A 12,920-nucleotide genomic window follows, 5' to 3' on the forward strand; every position below is an offset into this window, starting at 1 on the left:
TCATTTTGCTCAATTAAAATAATCTAACTGAGCTAATATTTTGTCTCTCACAGAAGCAATAAAGATTTCTTTGGGAAGGGAATTATCATTTTCTTCCAAATTATCCTTAAAAAATCTTAGAATGTAATTATGTAACCTAAATATCCATAATTTCCTCAGTGCATTATTTATGATATATGTAAGTTCTTCTTGAGCCTATTTAGAAATTCATCCTGAACTCTTTCTGAATGATATCTAGGATTACTGACTACCATCATTTAAAATAATTTTCCACATTTAATCCTAAGGCCAAAGTCTTTATATTAGAACTCTGCAATTTGGAGTTGCTTCCATATCCATTGTAACCCTATTTTTAAGATTTTTATTTTTTGTGAAAGCATGAAATAATTATGATTCCATTTAATTTGGGCCAACCTTTTTTGACATATGACTACAGCTTGAACCCCATCTCATTTTAAGTGTAGAAAAACAACTATTGGGCCTAATAAATCTGAGTAAATTGTTTCTTACATAAAGGCACTAACCAGAATTATTTTATTGCCTATGCTAACATGAAATTTGAACATTATTGCAGAAATAAAAGCATATTTTATTTCTCTAATTTTAAAGACTAATACTTGAGGCTGAAATATTTACCATAGCCTCAAGTATTAGTCTTTAATACTAACATGCAGAATGTTATAGCTAACATGCAGAATGTTATAGCTGCATACATTAACTTTTTATTCAGATGTATTGATATTTTCTGATTTTAGAGATGCAGAAACTGAGGTACAAAGAGAGTTAAGATATTTCTCTATATATGGCTAACAAGTGGTAGAACTGAACACAGGGTGTCTGGATATCCTGCTCCTTCAGAGGATCTTCAGGAATTTTCCTGCTGGTGCTGTAATATGTATGATCTACTGGCTGGAACCTCCTGTTACCTACCTGAGTGTCCTCTGCCTGCCAAGCCCTTGATTCTCCTTCTGTAAGTTTCTGACAACTTGAGGTTTTTTTCTGTTGCCATTTTCTAAGGACCTTTTCTTGACTCTTTGCTAATGTATCTCCTGCCCAGGCTACTTTTCCTCAAACTGAAGGTGTTTTCTGGCTTTGTATGAGCTGTATTTTCCAAGCTGAACTAATAACTCAAAAAAAAACATCAAAATCAAGAATTTACAGACTATTAACCAAAAAGAGGGTGACATAGTTATCATTCAGGTGACCTCTCAAGTATCTTTGAGGTCACAAATGAAGAATTTGTTTTTAACATATACTGTTACCTTTCTGTGTAGATACTGCAAATTTCAGAGGGAAGAAAATCTAAAGCTAAAGAGAGAGTTAGTATTTGGGTCATAGTATCATGACTTGTAATGGAACTAGCAGGAATGGGTCTAATTATTGGGACAGAATCGATCATATCATTAAAACTGAGATTGGTTCTTTGCCTTTAGACTATGTAGTGCAATTAGACTAACAACTTCAAGTCTTACCATCTAACTTATTACATAAACTTGACTATTACAATTTTGTTTACAATATTAACCATTTTTCTAGCTAACCAAAGAAATCAAATTTATCTAACTAGTTGATCAGTCAACTTTCTGCAAGTTGCATCTTACAAACAATAGGAAAACATATCTATATCTAAATTGACTCCTCTATGTTCTAAAAAGGGGAGGCATGAATAATCCACCCCTTGTTTAGCATGTCATCAAGAAATAACCACAAAAATGGGCAACCAGCAGCTGTCAGGACTGTTCTGTCTATAGAATAGCCATTCTTTTATTCCTTTACTTTCTTAATAAACTTTATTAAGCTTTCACTTTATGGACTCACACTGAATTCTTTCTTGCATAAGAACCAAGAATCCTCTCTTGGGGTCTGGATCGGACCTCTTTCCTGTAACATAACCACCCTCCACCCCAACTTTCCTTTTAGTATTCTTTAACCCAGTTCATCATATATTTTCAATTACCTTTCATGGTCCACTGCTTTGAAGTTAGGTATGGCTACGTGGCTTACTTTGGTCAATGTAAGGAGAAGTGACATGTCTTCACCAGTAGAAATTTTAAGAGCTAGTATTCAATATGCCTCATGCTCTTTCCACCTGTCAGGAGATCAATAATTTTCCAGAGAGCTGCTTTAGCATCCTAAGTACTAGAGTGAGGAGCACATGAAGCAGAATGCCCAGATGACCCATGATGTATATGTAGCATGAGCAAAATATAAACCTTTGTTATTTTAATTTACTAAGATTTGGGAGGGGACTATTTGTAACCACAGCCTAGTCTAGTCTACTCCATATTATTGAAACTGCCTTTGCAAAAATTGTAACAGTGAGAAAATTATGGCAGTGAAGAAGATCTGATTTGGCTAGCCCTCATCTTGCCATTGGCCTTCAAACTGCCCTTAATTGTTCCTGGACTTGGGCCGAGCTAATTTTTGGATATATTTACTTTATAGTTTAAACGATAATAAACTTTTCTCAGAACTCAACACCCTGTGTAAAGCTAATGAGAGAACACCAGGCTAGGAGACTAAAGGAGACTAAATTCTGCTAAGGTGGAGACATAAATGATTGCCAGCCATTATTCCAGAGGTCATGGTAGGCAACTTTCCCAATTGCTTCTGCAGACCACATCACTATTGTGGACTGAGGATTGGCCTTTTGAGATATCTTTTCACAGTTTTTGCATGTCTGACAACTAAGGGCTTTACCCGGATCCACCAACTGATGGCTCCACCTAGACCTACCAACTGCTCTTGTGGTCCCATCAGAAGCAATTCAATGCAAGAGGACAGTTTCGACTCCCTATGATTTCATCTCCAACCTAACCAATCAGCACTCCCCATACACTAGCCCCTGCAGTCCAAACTGACTTTGAAAAAACCCTGACATCTGAGCCTTCAAGGAGACTAATTTGAGTAGTAACTCCATCTCTCACATTGCATGGCTGGCCTCTGGCAGTTAAACTCATTGCTGAAATGCCATGATCTCTGTGAATTGATTTTGTTTGGGCAGTGAGCAGGAAGAATCAGCTGAACAGTTACATTATGAGTACCAGTTTACTCATATTTCCTCAAAGTAAATACATACAGAACATTGAAAATAGTTACACAGCTTCATCAGAGAGATGATCAGATTTCAAAGATATAAAGAGACAAGGAATGGGAGATGTTTTGTCCCAGAGCCTGCTGATCTTCCTTTACTACACCACACAAGAAGCAAATCCTCGCTAGCTTTGCCTATATGTAAGGGTTGTCAAAGTGATTCTGTCTTCTTCAAAACATCCTATTCTGGTACTCCACCCATTCCTTTTATGCTAGGATGAGTGTCTTCCCCTAAATACATAATCAAGTTCAAGTTTATGGTGACCCTCTGGCAAATAGACCCCAAAGTGACCCAAATGATTCACATTTCTTAGTTGCATCTTTTTGTATTCCCTCCCTGTTGAGTGAGGGTGTGGTGAGTGGTTGGGCAGGGTTATTACTGTCTTATAACATATAGCATCTAACAAAGGAGATAAGATGTCACTCCCTCAACATTGTATTATGCGATATAAGCAGACTGGAGTAGACTTTCCTTGCAGGCTTGAAGTTTGCAGCTACTTGAAGGAACTGCAGGCTGACTCTAGATCCTGAAGATCCATCTGACAGCCAGGTAGAAGCTGGGATCTCAGTCACATAACTGCAAGTAAATAAATTCTTCCAACATCTTGTATGATCTTGGAAGTGGATTCTTCTCTAGTTATGTCTCCAAAAGTGAACACACTTTTGCCAACATCATAATGTCAGCCTTGAGAGACCAAAAATGGAAGACATGGTTAAATTGTACTTGGATGCTTAACCCACGGGGAATGTGAGATAATAAATGTGCGCTATTATAAATTACTAAGATTACCGTAATTTGTCATGTAGAAAAGAACACAAGGCCATTCTTGATTCTATAGTATGTTGTTTATTACTTATCTGACCAGTTTTTTGCTTCTTTGATACAAAAGAGTAAATACTTTTCACTGGGCTGTTATAATCTGCTGGAGGTGGAGGCAGATGGGTGTACATGTGTGATATTGTGAAATACATATTTGATCTTTGTCCCTGTTTCCTAGCATCCAACTCAGAAAATCCTTGGAATCTTCAAAGTGATATTGAAACTACCTTTGCAAAATTACGACTGAGACAGTGAAAGAGATTTAACCTAACCAACTCCACATTGGGTCTAACATTTAAGCTGTCTTTGTTCCTTCCTGGGTGTAGGCTGGACTAATTTTGGGAGAAAGTTAGTTTATAGTTTAAAACAAAGACGATAACAAGCCTTTCCCAAAACCAACTTCCTTCTTGCCTAGGGACTCTACTGCCTTTGTAGGACTAAAAAATTAGCCACAAGATTAGAAATTATGGTTTAGAAGTCATGCAGCTGGAGGCTACATGATTATGGCCCTTGCTAAACTACTCCTAAAATCAGTGCTTCAGATATTTTGCAGACCCTGCACTTGATGGATCAGCTGGCACCACCCAGACCAATAAACTGGCTCATCTGGTCTTGTGGCCCCCACCCAGAAACTGACTCAGTACATAAGGACAGCTTCAACTTCCCATGATTTCATCTCCTACCTAAAAAGTCAACACTCCTGGCTCACTGGCTTTTCCTGACCCAAAAATTGTTCTTAAAAACTCTGATCCCCAAATGCTCCAGAAGACTGATTTGAGTAATAATAAAACTCCAGTCTTCCACACAGCTGGTTTTTCATGAATTACTCTTTTTATATTGCAATCCCCCTATCTTGATAAACCATATCTGTCTAGGTAGCAGGCAAGGTTAGCCCTTTGGGAAGTTACAATATCTTTTTGTATGCTAACGAGTTGACTGGTGACTGGAAGCCCCCAAGTAGCTTCAGGATGGGGACGCATCACCAGCAAGAGTAAGGTAGTCAGGATTAGAGGGTTGGAAGTTTTAGCTAGTCTTACCACCTTTAACCTCCACGGAGGGAAGAGGACCTTAAGGTCAAATTGGCTACCAAAGCTGTAAGTAATCATGTCTATGTAATGCACCTTCCATATAAACCAAAAAGGATCAGGTTTGTGTAGCTTCTGGATAACTGAACATGTGGAGGTTCTTGGATGGTGGTGCACCTGTGGCATGGAAGCTATGCACCCCTTCCCACATATCTCGCCCTATGCATCTTTTAACCTGTATCCTTTGTAATATTCTTTATAATAAACTGATAAATGAAAATCCAGTGTTTTCCTAAGTTGTATAAGCTCCTCTAGCAAATTATTTGAACCTGAGGAGGCAGCTGTGGGAACCCCAGCTTACAACCAGTTGGTAAGAAATACAGGTAAAGTAAAACAACCTGGGTTTTTTTTATTTTCATGGGAAGTGGGAAGAAGCCTTGTGGAAATGAGTCCTCTATGTCTAGTATCTGATGCTATCTTCAGGTAGAGAGTGTCAGAATTGAATTGAATTAGAGTATGCACATTTATTTGACATGTATACAAGGGAGCCTTCAAAATGAAGACCCAACCTCCCAGTGAGGTACAGAAATGATATACCGTCTTTTAAGAATGCTGGCTCAGAGCACAGCCCAAAAGATACTATCTTGGTAAATAAAGTTTCAGTGGAGAGACAGGTATAGGAGGGAGAAAGGAAGGGGCCTGGCTAGCACAGGTAGCCTTGTTATGTAGATAAAGCCTCAGAGGTGGTAGTCCTCACAGAGAATAGAGAGTAAATGTTTCTTTTCAGATCTTTCAAGATGTCAGAGTCCCATTTAAAGTCTCCTAGATCTGAGAAAGGCCTAGAAAAAGAAGGCTTGGCTGATTTAATGTAGATTCTCTACAGATGCAAATTTTCCCCACCTCATTCAGCTGGCCCTGTGACAGCTATTTCAAAATATGTCAAAGAAATATATTTTGGTGTAAAATATTTTTATTTCCTTTAGTGATAGCACTGATTATGCAGTGGGAAAATATTTTATGTTTAAAAACACTGATGAGGAATATGACAAAAGAATGATGCATGAGCATCAGCAGGTAGTCCAATTCACAGCTCAACAGGTACTTTTTTGATTGACTATAAGATGCCAGAGGCCGGGCGCGGTGGCTTACGCCTGTAATCCCAGCACTTTGGGAGGCCGAGGCGGGCGGATAGTGAGGTCAGGAGATCGAGACCATCCTGGCTAACACGGTGAAACCCTGTCTCTACTAAAAAGTACAAAATAATTAGCCGGCCGTGGTGGCAGGCGCCTGTAGTCGCAGCTACTCCAGGAGGCTGAGGCAGAGAATGGCCTGAACCCGGGAGGCAGAGCTTGCAGTGAGCCAAGATTGAGCCACTGCACTCCAGCCTGGAGGACAGAGTGAGACTCCGTGTCAAAAAACAAAAAAAACAGAAACAAACAAACAAAAAGATGCCAGATACTGAATTCTTTTATCATTGGTGGTAACCAAAGCAGAAGCAGAAATATAATAAGAGATAGGTAAGGTCCTGTCTAGTACTTTGTTTCTGTGCATTTTAATAAAATAAAATATATTCATACACTTATACATGTGCTAATAGTAACCAAAAACCCATACTTTTAATTCTAACCAGTGGTTCTCATCCTTCCGTTACATTAGAATTTCCTAGGGAGCTTTTAAAAACTGCCGTTCCAGGGATGCCATCCAGGCTGATTCAATCAGAATCTCTGGGACTGAGTCCTCAGCAATGACACCTGTCAAGTCTCCCCAGGGAGTGACAATGGGCAGTCGGGGTTGAGAAACTCTACTTTAAACTATTGACAGAGACTGCTAAAGGGAGTCTTACTTTATACATTTTGTAGTACAGATATTGGTAATACATATTAAATGTTTACTAATTTTCTTAAATATGCATACTTCCTACTGAAAACTCAATGCTATGAATTTTAAGATTTCAAGGACTTTCGGCCGGGTGCAGTGCCTCACTGTAATCCCAGCACTTTGGGAGGCCAAGGCAGGCGGATCACGAGGTCAGGAAATCGAGACCATCCTGGCTAACACGGCGAAACCCAGTCTCTACTAACAATACAAAAACAAAATTACCCGGGCGTGGTGGCGGGCGCCTGTAGTCCCAGCTACTCCAGAGGCTGAGGCGGGAGAATGGCCTGAACCCGGGAGGCGGAGCTTGCAGTGGGCCCAGATAGCGCCACTGCTCTCCAGCCTGGGAGACAGAGCGAGACTCCGTCTAAAAATAATAATAATAATAATAATAATAATAATAATAATAATAATAGATTTCAAGCACTTCCGTTTGAAACTAAGAATGTATCCTGACATCTGGGCCATCAGTGTTGTTGTTTTTTTTTTGGCAATTTTAGATTTGCTTTTCTTTTCAAATAGACTTTGTCTGCTATTTTAGATTGAATTTTTCTTGTCTACAAGGCAATGGTGCCATCAACAAATAAAATTATTATAATTAAATAAAAGCAGTTAATGTGCATTAGGTCCTAGGTATCTTTTCTGAACCGTCATTCGTCCACATCACTAAATGCATAAAATTAGACATATTGAATAAAATAATCCTTCCACCTGCTAAAACTTATTAGAACTACTATATATTTTATGAAATATATTTTGCATCTAAACATTTTATTTACTTTTATCATTATGAAATAAATACTGTACATAAAATTTGATATAAAGAATTCTACTGTATCTTTAATCAAGTAATAGAAAATGTCTGAGGAACTCAGTATGTGCATAATTCAAATGGAGATAAAAGAAACAAAGGAATTGTGAGCTGACAGGACAAGTGTGGATTAAGCATCAGTTCTTTTTTTTTTTTTTTTTTTTTTTGAGACAGAGTCTCTCTCTGTCACCCAGGCTGGAGTGCAGTGGCGTGATCTGGGTTCACTGCAACCTCCGCCTCCTGGGTTCACGCCATTCTCCTGCCTCTGACTCCTGAGTAGCTGGATATACAGGTGCCCACCACCACGCCCGGCTAATTTTTTGTATTTTTAGTAGAGATGGGATTTCACTGTGTTAGCCAGGATGGTCTTGATCTCCTGACCTTGTGATCTGCCCGCCTCCACCTCCCAAAGTGGTGGGATTACAGGGGTGAGCCCCCGCAACTGGCCCAAGCATCAGTTCTTTTAAAAAGAACTAACTTGAAGGTAAGTCTTGACTCAAGCTTTAGAGGAACTAAGGTGACTTTGGCAGGCAGTGGAAAGAATCACAAAGAGAAATTAATTCAATAAAAATGTACCGATTTTTAATACTTTTGCTTAATATTTCACTTAAAAAAAAAAAAAAAAAGCCGTTACACTGTTCATAGAAAGCCAGCATGTATTTTTGGCTCTCAGTTTCTCATATTTCCCTTTCTCTGTTAATGTGGAGAGGAAACAAGTGTGGTTACCTATGGTAGGAAAGTTATAGAAAATAGTTTTGTTTCTCTTGCAGACTATATGATCTTTAAATGAAGTAGGGTTTGTTGACTCTGATTATGCCCCATTTTTCTAATATATCAGGCAGATACTTTGCAGGAGATAGTGTCCTTCTTCATGGCCATGCCAGTCCCACTTAATAGATTCAAATCTGGAAAGCTAAAGTTCAGGAATAAGACATAGTGCTTCAAGTCAATTCCATTTCACAAAGATTTATTGAGAACTTAGTTTGTATAAAGTATAATAATGAAGGACACTTTAATATAGAAATGAACGTTGAAGTAGATATAAAGCTTGACAGAGTGAGACTAGTTCAGAAGGAGAACATTATTGAAGATAGAAATGGGTGTACACATTAAGTGTAGGGTAAAAGAAGATAAAGTATCACAAATATGGAGCAAAATTGATCAAGGGTTAAGAGTGCCACAATAACCTCAAGCTAGCAAGCAGCCCCACAGTTGAATGCAATAGTCTAGCTGAAATAAATCCTAAGCATGTGGTTTGTAATTGATAATCTTTTTTGGGAAATATTTTCATGATGGTTGTTGGCAGAGCCCACAGCACGTAATGCAGTGAGATGCAAAAGAGCATAGGGAACATGGATACCTTATGTATTCAAAGAATTAGACCTAGAAAGACAAGAAATAGGAGAGCACAGTCAAGGAATGAATTTGTTAGGTTCTTAGAGGCCACGTAAAGGAGTCACTAGAGGGAAAATTACTAAAAAGATACAAAGGGAATAGGGAAATCCTGAGGATATTGAACAGGAATGAGACCAGCTGTTAAAGTGAGTGTTTCTCTGAAACTAGAGAGTATAAAATACTTGAAGATATGGAAACATTTGAAATGAAAAGGACAAATGTGAACTAATTCTCAATGGCCAGTTCCAATTATTTTATCAATGTAGAAAACCAATGTCACAGGATTGAAAGTGAGGGCTTCATTTGTTCTTTTACTAAACAAATTAACAGTTTATATATATTAGGCACACTGCTGATCGTTGAGGATTTGTTGAAAAATAAATGAAACATGCATGATTTCTTCTCCAGTAAAGGAAGCAAATTGAAAGATGAGAAAATAGATAAATAATACATCTAAAAACAGATAATAAGCTTTGAAATATACTCAGTGGGCTGAAAACAGAAAGGCTGTTGGAATAAGGGTTTGGGCTTTAGAATGGTGACAGAGAATTCCTCTTTGAGCAGTTGAATTTAAAATGAGACTTGAAGGATTAGATGAAACTAGTAAAGTAGAAAATGGAAGGAAAGTCATTCCCAGTGAGGACTGCACAGATCAATAAAGGCTTGCCAGTAGAAAAGGGCACAGCATGTTGAAAGAACTGAAATAATTTCAGTAAGACTGGAAATAAGTGAGCATGTGAGACTAGGACATGAGCCTGAAGAAGCAAGCAGGGGTCAGATCATGCAGAACCTTGTACAACTAGTCATAGTATTTGAATGTTGCTCTAAAGACAAGAACAAGTCTATCATATTCTAAGCAAGGCCCAAATATGATCCTTTATATTCTAAGAAGATAACTTGGGATATTATATAGAGAATAGCTATCAAAAGGGATACGAGGAACTGGAATGAAAAAGCTAAGAAACAATAAGGGTTTCAGGAGTAGGGTGTTGGCAGTAGATGTGAAAAATTAATAGGCAAATTTGAGATACATTTTGGACCAAATGATGGTCCTTAGGAAGATGATTGATGTAGGGCTGAGGGAAAAGGAGGCATCAGTAACAACTCCTAGATTTGGGGCATAATTACCTGGGTAATTGTGTCATTTAAAGAGAGTTAAGATTGTGGATTAGGGGACGCATTTGCTAGGGATAGAGGTTTTTATGGTGAAATCATGGTAACAAAAGAAAAGTTTTGAAATGGAGTAGAATGGGAAAAATAATGAAATTGGTCATCAAGAATGTAAACAATGATGCCAGGTGCGGTGGCTCACACCTGTAATCCCAGCACTTTGGGAGGCCAAGGCGGGTGGATCATAAGGTCAGGAGTTCGAGACCAGCCTGGCCAACATGGCAAAACCACCTCTCTACTAAAAATACAAAAAAATTAGCCGGGCGTGTTGGTGCACGCCTGTAGTCCCAGCTACTCAGGAGGCTGAAGCAGAAGAATCACTTGAACCTGGGAGGCGGAGGTTGCAGTGAGCTGAGTTTGTGTCACTGTACTCCAGCCTGGGTGACAGAGTGAGACTCCGTCTGAAAAAAAAAAAAAAAAAAATGTAAACAATGTTTGAGTAGAAGAAAAGAAAAAATTTAGTCGTGGAGGCCCAGCTAGCACATTGATGTGACTTTTCTAACAGTGCATATTGGTTGACAAGGAAGAACTAAGACAAAAGGCTCGGGATCACCTGGTTGAGGAGGAGCAAAAGTTGAGAATCCAGAAGACAGCTACACTGGGTTGGAGGATTCATTTTACACTGGAGCACAAACTAGGGCCAGGGGGAATGAGGAGATGAGAGAGATGAATAGGTGAGAGAAAATTGTTTCAAAGAGGACAATTTCAGAATTTCCTTGTAGGAGGTAGAACAATTATAATATGACAAATTTCAAATGTGGACGTGATTTTCAGCTGCTAAAAAATAAGACAAGGTGAAACCTTATGGTTTTCAGAAAGCCAGGAGACCAGGAGTTTGAGAAAAACGAGTTTGAGAAAAACAAGTTTGTTCACATATCCTTTCTAAGCAAACATAAATTGTGAGATATTAAAAAATATTTTGTTTGGCCGGGTACGGTGGCTCACACCTGTAATCCCATCACTTTGGTAGGCTGAGGCGGGCGGATCATGAGATCAGGAGTTCAAGACCAGCCTGGTCAACATAGTAAAACCTTGTCTCTACTAAAACTATAAAAATTAGCTGGGCATAGTGGCGCGTTCCTGAAATCCCAGCTACTCAGGAGCCTGAGACAGGAGAATTGATTACAATTGCTTGAACCAGAACCCGGGAGGCAGAGGTTAAGGTGAACCGAGATCGCACCATTACACCTGAGCCTGGGCTACAGAGCAAGATTTTGTCTCAAAAAAAAAAAAAGGGTTACAATTAAAAAACAGAAAACAGGTCATAAATTGCCATTAAGTACATAGTCCACCTATGAGACTGATGACCATATAGAAAGCATAATTTCAAGAACACATGGACAGCCCATCTGCTCCCTAAATAATTATCTTCAAGTGGTCAGGTTTTTTATAAACTTACACGATTGAAGTTTCATTAGTTTGACTTTAGAGTCTCCTGTTACTAAAATGCAAAAACTTTCAGTCTTATCATACTTTATTCTATGTCACCTATACTTTAATGTGAGCAGATCACAGATTGTGGAGGGGAAGCCTGTTTTTTTGTAAGGACATGAGTATGAACTACTATATACGACTTTCAAGAAAATGTATCTGCTTTACTGTTTTACAAGATCATCTTTCTCCTTTTCTCCTCATTTTCCCTTTCCTGTTTATTTTATTCCCACTCCTCCTTACCCTTTGCATTAGTTTCTTATTAGTCGTGTTACTTCCTATTACTATTGTAATAAATTTCCATAAACCCTTCTGGGGGTCAGAAGGCTCATAGGGTTAACATCAAGGTGATGACAGAATTGGTTTCTTCTAAAACCTCTACAGAGAATCCGTTTACCTGTCTTTTGAACTTTTAAAGTCCACCTGTATTCTTTGGATTATAGTCCCTTTCCCTATCTTCAAATACAGCAGCATAGCACCTTCAAATCTCTTGACCTCTGCTTCTATGGTTGCATCTTGTTTGTCCTCGCCTCCCTTTTTCTCTTGTAAGGACTTTTGCACACAGATAATACAAGCTAATCTTCCTGTCTCAAAATCACATCTGCAAAGTCACTTTTGTCATGTAAGGTAACAGGTTCACAAGCTCAGTATACTAGGATGCAGACATCTCTGGGGAGGGAGTGATTATTATTCTGCCTACCACACCATCTCACCACATGTCCAAAATTATGAAAGTGACAGCATTCTGAAGGTACAGAGGCACCTCCGAAGAACACGTGTTCGCAAAATGTCTATCATTCCTTACTGATTGTCAAATACTTATCATCTGGAATTATTCTAGAATAAAACTGTAGATTCTGCTAATAACAACAATAATAATAATAATTAACATTTATTGAATAATTATTATGTACAGTTATGCTCAATCCTTTTCCAAATATAATTAATTCTTAGAAAAAAGTGCTCATATTTCTGTGTATCATTTATCTTTGTAATCATTATTTGTGTATTCCATCTCTCTCTCATTTATCTGTTAATTTATCCATTTTCATTCTGTCTTTATCTATTATAAAAATAATTACCACCTAGAAGTAATTTGGGGTCAGAATATACTACATTGTATTCCACTTGTATCAATAATAGACAATATATTTTGCTATTTAGGGAAGATAACTTTGGGATCATTTGGTTCAATCACTTCATTTGGTAGGCTTGCACAGCAGGACTGAAAATAAAGAAATAATTTGCTAACAGTTATATAGCTACTTACTTGTTGTTTCCTAAAACCATTTTAAGTAAC

The sequence above is a fragment of the Symphalangus syndactylus genome, chromosome 17, assembly GCF_028878055.3.
Source record: "Symphalangus syndactylus isolate Jambi chromosome 17, NHGRI_mSymSyn1-v2.1_pri, whole genome shotgun sequence".
Lineage (NCBI taxonomy): Eukaryota > Metazoa > Chordata > Mammalia > Primates > Hylobatidae > Symphalangus > Symphalangus syndactylus.